The following is a 12,480-nucleotide window of genomic DNA, read 5'->3' as shown; positions in this document are numbered from 1 at the left end:
TAAAACAGGACATAGATAACATAGAGATTTAACATGGTTCACCCAGAATGGGTTACGTCCACCATACATAGTCGTCCAATCTTTCTTATTATCCAGCAAAAATAGTACATCAACCTTACAATGCCTTAAGCATCCCAGTCGCTTATAACATGCATTTTTAGGGTAACAAACAAAGTCGGCCTTTTTAGGGTTTTATTACAATGTTGGTTTTCATCAACGAAAAAAAATGACAAAAAAAATTTTCTCGGGGGCTTCCGCCCCCGAACCCCTGCCCTGGACCCAGCCCGGTCCTGGACCCCAGTGAGGATACATGCTGAGTGTACAGTACTTTGCTAATCAGTCACCACATTTCAACATCCCTCTATGGTCCAAGAGGACTTATAGATACCTTTGAGGCATTGGATGATATTATTGGAGTCTCCTTCAAGCCATACACATTTGCACTTGAGTTGACAAACCGAATAGGCTCCAATCGCTTCAGCAAGGTAGCTAGTCAAGCATCCCAAGGGGAGTGCCACTACTGCAATAAACCTCTCATTCTCATCTCTGATCACTCCCCCACACCCAGCTATAAAATGAATTAGTTAACTTTTTAAGATTTAGATAATAAGAAAACCTAAATAAATCATATTAAGTAATAATAGTGAGCTTATCCTTATCCACTCCACCAATCTTCATCCACGTCTTTGAAATTTGTAAATTGATATTGAATCCTCATTTTTCATAATTTGCAATTTCAATTGAGTAGATAAATGTTATTATAATGAGGAACACATTATCAATACAACTTTTGTCTTCAACAATTTATCTAAGAATTTTTGTGTGGTGTTAACGTAAGTATTGTTTGGTTTTATTTTAAGGTTGCATGCTTGCAAATGGATTCCACCGTTTAGTCAAGATAAGTTTCTACTTTTAGTTCTTGCCATCTCTCGTCAACAAGCCATTCCTAACACTCAACTATGTGAACAAGAGATAAAAATAATGATAATAATGTTCTTATTATTTAACAATCTATTGCAGATGGTCCAGACTTATCAAATGAAGGTAACATTCAAAATAAATGATCAAAATCTACCTCCTATTATTTTTTTTATTGTTCTTAAGTAACATTAATATTTTCTATCAAATTATGAATATATTTGTTCGTGGTGTTCTTCCCTAAACCATTCAAACTCTTTGCCCACAGCAACCGTGGTATTCCAGACGCATTTCAGTCAAAAGGCTTGAAGAGGAGCCATATGACAATTCATAGTCCTTTAAATGAAGGCCGTTAGTTCATACGACAATCTTTTGAAGCTCGAGGTGGCCTCTGAATTGTCTTTGTAATTGACAAAGCATTAGGTCTGAAAGGAAACAACATGATGCAATCTCGAAAAAATCGTTCAAAAGAATAATAGTTATGGCGGTGATTTTCTTCATGTTAAAATATCAGTTTGAAGGTGAAAAGCACACAACCATTCAATTCTAGAATTGGTAGTGAGGAATCTCATTGAAATATGAGCTGAACATTGAAGAATCCAACAGTGATTAATCCCTTTTATTTCATGATAGGAAGCGATGTGAACTTACTGGGTTTAAATTTGCCATCACGAATCGAATATCTCTGGACAATATGACTGCAAACAGTGGTTAATAACTTTTATTGAATTTAATGTTGGTTGTACCAAGTGTCTAATATCTCTAAATTCGTACAAATGTAAAATGGTTAAGCAAAAATTCTGCTCAAACCAAATTATTTACATAATTCTTTCATCACTATAATTACCTCTATATTTATTGTGATAGAAGGCCTCAAAGTTTTACGTCGACAGCGTTCATGAAGACTTGAAGATGCAGGAATCCTTGTCTGATGATGAATATAAACATAAAATTATTGTGATAGAATTGTTAGCCACTTGTTATGTTTTAAAATAAGAGGTTAAGAAAAACAGTTGTACGTACTGTGGTTTTTCTTCATGGAAGTAAAAGAATCTTGGGGTGCAGTTTTTACTAAATGTGTATAGTACCTTTACAATTTGTCAATTGGACCCTCATTGAAGCAAGTTGATAACTTTTTTGGCATTTTTTTTTTTTTGTTATAGATTGTCTCCATGTCATCTAATTTATTTTTGTGTTTATTTTGGTGAGATATTATAGATGAAATAATATGTTAATAAGTGGTATATTTTTGTGTTGTTTAATTTATGATGTGATTTTTCTATATTTTTATTTCTCTTTGTTTACACTTATTTTCATATAGTTATTATTTATTCATTATTATTACACCTTCTTTTGTTCTTATTTTCATACACTTGCTTAGATAGTACCTCAAAATTACAATTTTACTCTCAAGGTTCATTTTTAAATGGCTCAAGAATACTGAGTTATATCTTTCTATACAAAGGAAAGAACCAAAATTTTACTTTTCTAAGTTTAAATCATAAGCTTCCTACCCTCTTCTACTAAATGTTGTGCGCTAAATTAAGACACATTTGTAGCACATGTTGCTATGTCATGGTATTTAAAAATATTCAATGTGCATATAACTGTATATGAAAGAAGTTTAAAAAAATACCTCATTTTTTAAAGGAATCAAAGAATAAAATCTGCATTCACTGACATCTAGGCCATTAACATGTCCACATCTGTTGTATTCAATTTTTTCATCATTATTAATATATTATGTAAAAGATGTTTGACCTATGAGAAATTGTTCATGCATTGAGCTGGAAAACTCCTAAGTGATGTCTCTAAATGCTACCTTGATAAACTTAAAAAATAAGATAGTGGAGATGAGTAACTTTTCAAAGTGCATATTTTGTCAAAAATATATTAACACTTCACAAATTAGTTTTGTGTGTTATATTGAACCTATGCTATTTACAGTTGACCCTTCAACATTCAAGATTGAATTATAGAATTTTTTGAGAATGAACAAAATCTAACGCATTCATCAAACCAAGGATACTAATTTCTAGACAATGGTGAATGGATTCAACATGACTTTAATAACATTTCTTCATCATCAATTTTAGACCTTAGCAACCCTACTCATTGTATTTCATTTCTATTTTCTTTGCAATTATCCATCCTAATTATAACATCTAGGTTAAGTTATGTTTTGATTAGATAAAGTGGGAAAGGGTGTTGATTGAATGTTTTTTAATTACCTAGATAATCCATGTAATTTCATTCATTTCATTAATTTTTATGAACCCTTCATTTTCTTTCACAACCTATTACTCTGGCCTTATGGTTTATTCCTTCTCTATTAAGGTTTTAGATTTGATTTCTTTTTCTTTGTCCTCTATCTCAAATATAATTAGAGTTTGATTTCACTTTCCTCTTTGTTTAATATTTTTATCTATTTCTAAGTTATTTATTTCCTAGTGTGATAAATTATATCAACACTCTACTTGCCCTTGATTTCAAACCTCTAAGGTTTCATTATCAAATATAACTTTATGATTATACTTCATTTGATATTTACCTAGATTTTGGATTCACCATTATTTTCATTTAATTATGATATCTTGATTAAAGTTTCAATATATATTATGTTGTATATTTTTTATTCCTCTCACAATATAGGTTATGGAATCACTAAATATAATATTTGACCTTTTTTGGCTAATTGGTCAAGAATTATTTGTTTGAAACATTATTACTATAAAGTGCTTGTAGCTCCTCTATAAAATATAATTAGGTGACATGGATCCATTTCCGTTCTTTGATTACATATCCATTGATCTCAAATGAATCTTTATAGTTCTAGATAAAAGGAATGGTCTATTTTAACTTTTTCCACTTATAAAATCATGTACATAAAAAAATTATCCATTTGATTTATCCAAGTTAACAAATTATTCCCAAAAGAATTACACATATGCACCTCAATTGCAAAATGATTAGCCATATAATTTTTGGGGTGATGCTCCATCTTTAGATCTAATCCAAATAAAAAATCCTAATTTCCTTTAAAATACACACCATCCCTCTAATTCTTGTGATGTGAATCCACTCCCTTTGGTTCCATACAACTCATAAGAGACTTGGTTATTTTTTAAATATAATGGTGTATCCTCTCATCTCTACCCTTAATGTCCAAAGTTCATTTTGAAACTTGGTGTTTTATTCTCTTATAGACTTAATATCACTTAGATCAATCTCCTCGATTAATATATCATCATTGCCTAAAGATTTGTTAGGTGTGAAAATATTATTTTTACCTATTGTGCAAAGCCTCTCCATGGTAGGGAAAATTAATTTTATAATGAATCACACAATATAAATACAAATGAAATGAAAAACTATTTTAACTTACCAAGGCCTAGATCTCACTTATTACAAAAAATCACCATAAAAAAATTTTGATTTCCAATATTGGGAGTTAATTTGGTGGAAATACTAATCCTAAAATAGCTCCTTAAATTCTACATCAAATGGCCTCAATTCTAAATTTAAGCAACTTTGATGTCCTTGGTTCAACCTAGAAAGGAGAAAAACATTATTGTCTTGGAACCTTGGAAACTTTATTTTTTTAATACTCCTTCAACTACTCTAAATGAACACTAATTTATATTACATAGAAACTTCAATATGTCTATGGTAAACCATTAAAAAATTAGAAATAAAATGCCAAATATAAATAGATATGTGCTTCATAATCAAACATGTAAAGGTGAAAAAGATTGACTTACTTTTTTCCTTCAAATTTCCAAGATCATGCCTTGATACCAATTGTAATGAAATTTATTTCACAAGAGAATAATATAATATGATATTTGTTATAAATTAAGAATAATCAGCATTTTTTAGGGGAAAACCTCCAAAATTCTCCAATTACAATACAATGATTCATAATATCATGACAATAAGCTAATCTATAAATCCTATTTATACCTAAATATTCCATGGATACAACCCCAAGATAACATAAGTACATGAATAAGACTATAATAATGATTATATAATTTAATTAAGAGTTATAGTGATCACACGCTAACTACTCATATTTCTATTCTTGTTATAGGTTAAGGTTATAGCAAAATCAAGTTATTTTTTGTTATATTTTGTGCATTTATTTTCTTACATAATTTTTTTTCCTTTTGCATGTTTCCTATCAAAGATTAGTGTGGGAATCGTATTTTGCACCTATGGTTCATTTCTAACATGTGTCAATTAAAGAAACAATTTTTTTATAGAAAATGGTAAAAATATGTGTAGATAACTAATTGTAGAGTAAATATAAATAGAAGAAATTCAAATTTCAATGAAATGATTACAAATTGTTCAAAAAAATATAATTATATTTGTGGCATATGAAGACCTCACAAAATGTAAATAAGATAAATGTGTTAATATATTAAAGATATAGAAGAAATTATTTGTTATGAAGCTAAGAGTTAGATTGATGTTTTTGGATGCTTCTATAGAATTTTGATCTAAAATATTGAAATATAATGATGAAGAAGCTTAATCATGCTATCATTTTTGTAAAACATGGATTTTGACACCAAATTGTAGGTCTAATCCTTAGGTTAAAAAATTTAAATTTTTTGAAGCCTAAAAGAGAAAATTAATTTGTGTGTTATAATGTGTGTACACTCAAAAATTTGTTTATAATCCATAACAAATGTCTCATTTATTATTTTGGGGTATATACATATTATTCTTAATATTCTTATTTGACTATTTATTTTCTAACCATCATTGTGTACATGCCTTTCCATTCTATGACAGCTCTTTTATGATTTTTCATTCAAAATTTATATTCAAACTTAAATCTAGAAAACTAGGACATCTAAGCATTCACATTTACTACCAAATGCATGGCTTTATAATAAATAAGTTTATATTGAGAAATAATGAAAGCATAAATTTAAAATCAAATAAGAATCTTACTTAAACTTTTTGAGGTTTAAGGTGGCTTCACAATGATTTTATAATTGATCGGCCATTAAGTCATTAATATGATGATAATAATCCAACTTCTAACTTAGGTACATATACATAAATATCTCATGGATATAACCCAAATCCAACTTAACTACCTACATAAGTATTATTGATTATATAAAATAATTAGGAGTTATAGTGGTCACAAACTAGCTACTCATACTTCTATGCACACTATAGGTTAAGGGTGTAGAAAAATCACTATATTTTGATATATTACTTTTGCATTTATTTGTTTACATAACTATATGATAAATTTAATTACATATTTAATACCTAATGTATATATTTATGAGAGATAAGATCATTTTAAAAAATAATCAAATCATTAATGTAAAACTAAACAATAAAATTGCAAAACTTATACCTAATATCACTATAGTCACTTAAATGTAAAATGGTTAAGCATGAACTCCACATTCAAGCCAAATACTTTACATGCTTCCTTTACCATCATAACTACCTTTGTCAAAACAAAAATTTATCTCCATATTATATTTAATATCAATATTTAATAAAACACACTACTAGAAAAATTTGAGAAATAATGTTAATAATGTATATGTTACTCAATTTCCACTAAAAAAACTAAAAGTCAAATTTTCATACCTTTTCTATCATTATTAGGCAAAATAAACCTACCTTAGCCAGCTAAAGTGATTGTAGGAAAATATCTACTAAACAAATGAAAAATAAAAAATACCTAATAACCACACATTAATGATAACTTAGGTGGACGAAAAAGATTGGTCTAAACAATGTGTATCATGATGAGGTACCCATGAACAGGGGATTCCCTAGGTAGAGGAAAATATCCCTACTAAGAAGAGAAAAAATCCACACCCCTAGTAAAGAAAAAAGAAATTTCATGCAGCCCCTCCCAAATATGTGTCATCTTGTATTGGAGTTGAATATGGAATAAGATGCAATATATGCATCTTATTAATCTATTTATCTATGTCTATGTCAATCATTAGATGTGTCACTATAAAAGATAAAAATTTAAAAAAGGAGACAAATTGGTGACAAATAATATGAAGAAGATGAGGAAATCAAATAATCATTATCAAAGAGGAAGAATGGTACAGGGGCACCCAAAGCCACTCAAAGGTGTGCTAGTACATGTGTTTGCAAGAAACTTGATGTGTTTCCTTGAAGGTTTCTTATGTAGCTACTAAATGGATATGGTAGGTCCAATGCTACCAATGCTATGTAATAAGCCCTAAGGCTCTAAATTTGTATACTTGGTCACAAGCATTGTATGGGAATTTTATTTTATGTTTTTGGTGTCTAGGGGTCCTAGGGATGTTGTGTGTCCATTTTGTAACCTTTGATATGAAGGCAAGTGTGTGATGTCATAATTTGTCAAAAGTTCTTATGTTGTCATAAGCAATTTTCCAAATTTTTTAGTTGTGGTTGCCCAACGGCTAGTTGGTTGCATTTGTACATTGGGAAGTGGTTGGAAGGATTCCTTGGCCTTATTTAAGCTTGAGGAATTATTCCAAAAGGTTAGATAGAGACTTTGAATGAAATTTATCCTTCCTCGTAATTTGAAACTATCATTTTTACTGATTTTTCTTATGTTCTTGGCTTTGGTATAGATTTGTACGGACTTCTAGAAGGGCTGATATCTTGAATCGGTTTTATAAGTGAATCACCTTTCATTTGAAGTAGCTTTGAGGTCTTGAAGTTCTGTGGTTGAGGAGTAGTTGATTTTTCTTTCTTGTTGCATGGTAAAACCCCCGAAACTAGGGTTTGGATGCAAAAGGTGCCACCATTCAACATTCCTCAATGGGAAAGGTCTAAAACCCTAGGGAATGTTGGACTACCATGTATACTAGATTATTTTCTTATTTTGGGGAGAAGAAGGTCTCACCTTGTACTGTTGGAGTGATGCCCTAGACTTGACATCTTCCATGTGGCAAGTTTGTGCAGTGAAGGATTGATTGAATCCTTGGGATAGTGGACACAATGGTGGTCAAAAATTGCTTAGAGGGGACCCTTAGACATGTTAAGACCCTCTCCAAGATCCCTGACTTCATTTCCATCTGACTGGTGAAGGTTTTGAGGCCTAAAACCCTATAGCGGCTAATTAGACCAAAGAAGGCCCAATAGGGTTTGAACAATTGCACTCAAAACCTAGATGTAGAAGTTTGAAATATTTTAGAATGCCCAAAAGGGTACTTGAATATAAAAAAATTTCAAGGGGTTGTTCAGATAATTTGGTAGATAAAATGGGAAAAGTCCAAACGAAGGCCTAATTGCTTGTAGTCCTATTTCCTAGGTCCCTAAGGACAAAAGGCACAAAGGAATTTTAAAATACTTGATCAAAGGGGTCAAAGTAAATACAAATAATATGTACAATATGTACAAACACTCACATATGATAAATTCCACCATTTGAGCAAAAGGTCATGTTGACAAAGGACTTGGGGTTGTGAGGAGCCTTTGTTTAGGGGTTGAGTACATAGGAGTAGGAGTCTCCTAGAGAAACTAAGTTATCCTAAGTAGATTGACCCTTGGGAAGGATCAAGGATAGGCTTGATAACCTTTGGAAGGTTGGAGAGTTTGGACCATTGGATTGTGCCAAGTGTTAACCCTTCAAAGAAACCAAATAATTTGCTCATTCACATCAAACCCTCTACATCATAGTGGTATCAGAGTTATACCAATGGTGGAATAGTGTATGTTAGACTTAGAATTTGGGGAAGAGGCTGATACAATGCCTCCTAAGGAAATGAACCCAAAGGCCATCAAGAAGATGGTAGAGGAGTTTCTTGAAGATAAATTCAAAGAGACCGGACAAACCAAGGGAAAGGACAAAACTTGTGATGATGAATCAGAGGAGGAGAATGAAGAGAAGGAGGCCATCCCTCAAAATATGGCACCTGATTAAAATATGTTCTTGGATGCTTTGAAATCAGTAAACAGGGACAATGTGGAAAGTTTACGTATTTATAGCAGTAGCTTGAATGGAGAAGAGGTGTTTGAATGGATAGAAGCACTCAATAACCACTTTGAGTACAAAGAAGTTCCTGAGGAGAAAAGATTGAGTTTGAAAAAGTCTAGACTCAAGGGGTCTGCCTTCTTGTGGTGGACAATGTTGCAAGAAGAAAGGATGAATATAGGGAACAAGAATATATCCTCTTGGGAGAGGATGAAGAGCATAATCAAAGATCAATTCCTACCAATAGACTATGAGGTTCATATGTACAAGAAGTTGCAAAATCTCAGACAAAGGGAGTTGGATGTGAATGCATATAATGAATAATTTCACAAACTAAGTCTTAGGTCAAAGAAGCCTGAATAAGAGGTGGAGAAGGTGGCTAGATACCTAAATGGGTTAAGGAAAAACATCCATCATGGCTTTGGACACTATGCACATATGTTTCCAATTGGTATTGAGAGTGGAAGATAAGATAAGGAGAAGAGGAGAGAAAAACAATAGAGGAAGGGGAGGTAGGAATTTCAAAGGTAGAGGTGGTTATGGAGGAAGAAATACTCGATTCAAAAATGGTGACACTAACCAGAAAGAGTCCAATGGAGAGTTTAACAACAAGAATGGAGGCTTTAGAGGAGGAAGAAGACCTTTTGGTAGGGGTGGGCAAGGAAGTCAAGCCAAAAGACCTAGTTTTTTCACTGGAAAATGTTTCAATTGTAACCAAGTGGGTCACACCATGAGTAGATGCCTAGAGAAAGCTTCTAGTTCACATGGACCAAAAAGAAGGAATCAACTTGTGCAAGAGGATGATGGACAAAGTATCAATTCACCCATGGGAAATGTAGGTCCCACCTTGGATGAAGAAAGCGTCATGCTAAGGAGGATGTTATTGAAGGTACCCCAATGCAAAGAGCCACCACAAAGAAAGTCACTATTCAACACTACTTGTAAGTCTCATGGTAAGGTTTGTAAGGTGATTGTAGATTGTGGATCCACTAAGAATATTGTTGCTTTGGAAATGGTAGAGAAGTTAAAATTGAAAAGGTTACCACATGTGAGTCCTTATAGGGTGTCTTGGCTTAACAAGGGGCAACATGTAGTGGTAGATGAATAAAGTTGGGTGGATTTTGAACTAGGAGACTATAAGGATAGGAACTTGTGTGATATCCTTCCTATGGATGCTTGTCATTTGTTGTTAGGCCACCCTTGGCAATATGATGTTAAATCCCAACATGACGGGGAAAAGAATGTGTATTGCATCTCTAAGAATGGTAAGAAATTTAGGATGGAACCCTTAACTAATTAAGGGGAAAAGAAGATTGTTAGTCCAAGTCTCATGATGATTAGTGGGAAAGAGTTTTTAAATGTCCTTAAGCAAGAGGAGACCCAAGGCTATGCTTTAGTCTTATACCCAAAGGATAAACCTGAACAAGAGAATGGTGTCAAGAGAGAGGTTCCTAGTGAAGTACAAGCCATGTTGGATAGATATGAAGGAGTTGTAGCCAAAGACATGCCTGATAGATTGTCCCCAATTAGAGAAACCATTCATCAAATTGATTTGATCCTTGGTGTAACCTTACCCAGTAAAACTGCCTACAAGATGACTCCCAAACAAAATGAGGAGATATCAAGACAAGTGCAAGAACTATTGGACAAGGGGTTGATTAGGAAGAGTTTAAGTCCATGTGTTGTACCTACTATGTTGGCACCAAAAAAAATGGAACATGGAGAATGTGCATTGATTCTAGAGCCATTCACAAGATCACAATTAGGTATCGGTTTCCTATGCCTAGGATTGAAGACCTAATGGACTATCTTGGGGGATCTTGCTAATTTTCAAAGATTGATTTGAAATTAGGTTACCATCAGATTAGAATCAGACTTGGTGATGAGTGGAAGGTTTTCTTTAAGACAAATGAGGTTTTATATGAACGGTTGGTGATGCCCTTTGGGCTCACAAATGCAGCTAGTACCTTTATGCGCCTCATGAATGAGGTATTGGTTGAATTTATTGGAAAATATGTTACTGTTTATCTTGATGACATCTTGGTATTTAGCAAGTCCAAGGAGGAGGATTTGAAGCATTTGGATCACGTTTTGAGGAGGCTTCATAAGAAGAAACTGGTAATCAACCTTGAGAAGTGTGAATTCATGAAAATTGAGTTGGTGTATCTAGGATTTGTGGTTTTTAAGGGGTGTTTAAAAATGAATCCTTCAAAGGCTGATGCTATTTTCACTTGGCCTCCACCTAGAATAGTAGGGGATGTCAGGAGCTTTCATGGGTTAGCTTCTTTTTATAGTAAATTCATCAGGGGTTTTAGTCATATTTGTGCTCGAATTCTTAACACTATAAAAGGAGGAATCAAATGCGGGTTTGAATGGATAGAGAGGGCATCCCAAAGCTTTGAGATTTTGAAGAGGAAGGTTGCAGAACTTCCTACCTTGAGGCTTCCTAATTTTGATCAACTTTTTAGAGTTGAATGTGATGCAAGCAAGCAGCAATAGGCCGATTTCTTAGTCAAGAAGGGCATCTGATGGCATTCTTTTTAGAGAAGTTGAATGAGGCTAAGAAAAGGTACTCAACCTATAATTTGGAGCTCTATGCTATGGTACAAGAACTTAAAAAGTGACACCATTATTCCAAAAGGGTTCATTGTTTACACTGATAACCATGCATTGAATTTCCTTAATGGGCCGGAGAGGTTGAATCAAAGGCATATCAAGTGGGTTGAACAAATATAACCTTACACTTTTACTATCAAGCATAAGAAGGGACTGTCTAATAAGGTTGCAGATGCCTTGTATAGGAGAGTACTCACTATCCAATAAATCTAGTGTCAAAGTGTTGGTGTTGATTCTCTTAAGCTCATGTATAAGGAGGATAAAGATTTTAAGGATGCTTATGATGTATGTACTAAGTTTTCTGATTCTTTTCATGTTGAGTTCCCTGATTTCATGTTGCAAGATGGATTTCTCTTTAAGGGGCATCAGTTATGTATTCCTCGATGCTCTATGAGGGAGAATATCATTAGGGAAAAGCACAATGGCAGCCTTGGTGGTCATTTTGGTTTGGATAAAAATTTGGAGCAGGTATCAAGGTTCTACTTTTGGCCTAAGATGCAAGCAGAGGCCAAGAAATTTGTGGAGAATTTCCCCATTTGTCAAAGGGCTAAAGGATTTTCTACTAATGTTGGATTGTATCAACCTTTATTGGTTCCTACTATGGATTTTGTATTTGGTTTGCCCAAAAATTCTCGGGGCTTTGATAGGGGCAAGATGGATCATTTTGTGCCATGTAAATGCAAAAATGATGTATCTCATATTGCAGGTCTCTTCTTCAAAGAAGTTGTAAGGATACATGGTCTACCTCTCAATATTGTCACTGATAGAGACTCCAAGTTTGTGGGTCATTTTTGGAGGACTCTCTGGAAGAAATTGGGTACCAATCTATCATTTTCTTCAGCATACCATCCTCAAACTGATGGCCAAACTGAGGTGGTTAATAGATCTCTTAGCAATATTCTTAGATGTCTTACCAAGCAGCATGGACAAAGTTGGGATTTGGTGATTGGACAAGCTGAATATGCATATAATGATTCAGT

This window comes from Cryptomeria japonica, chromosome 4 (assembly GCF_030272615.1).
Source record: "Cryptomeria japonica chromosome 4, Sugi_1.0, whole genome shotgun sequence".
In the NCBI taxonomy this organism is placed as follows: domain Eukaryota; kingdom Viridiplantae; phylum Streptophyta; class Pinopsida; order Cupressales; family Cupressaceae; genus Cryptomeria; species Cryptomeria japonica.
The sequence above is the reverse complement of the archived record's forward strand: the minus strand, read 5'-3'. Positions refer to the sequence as shown.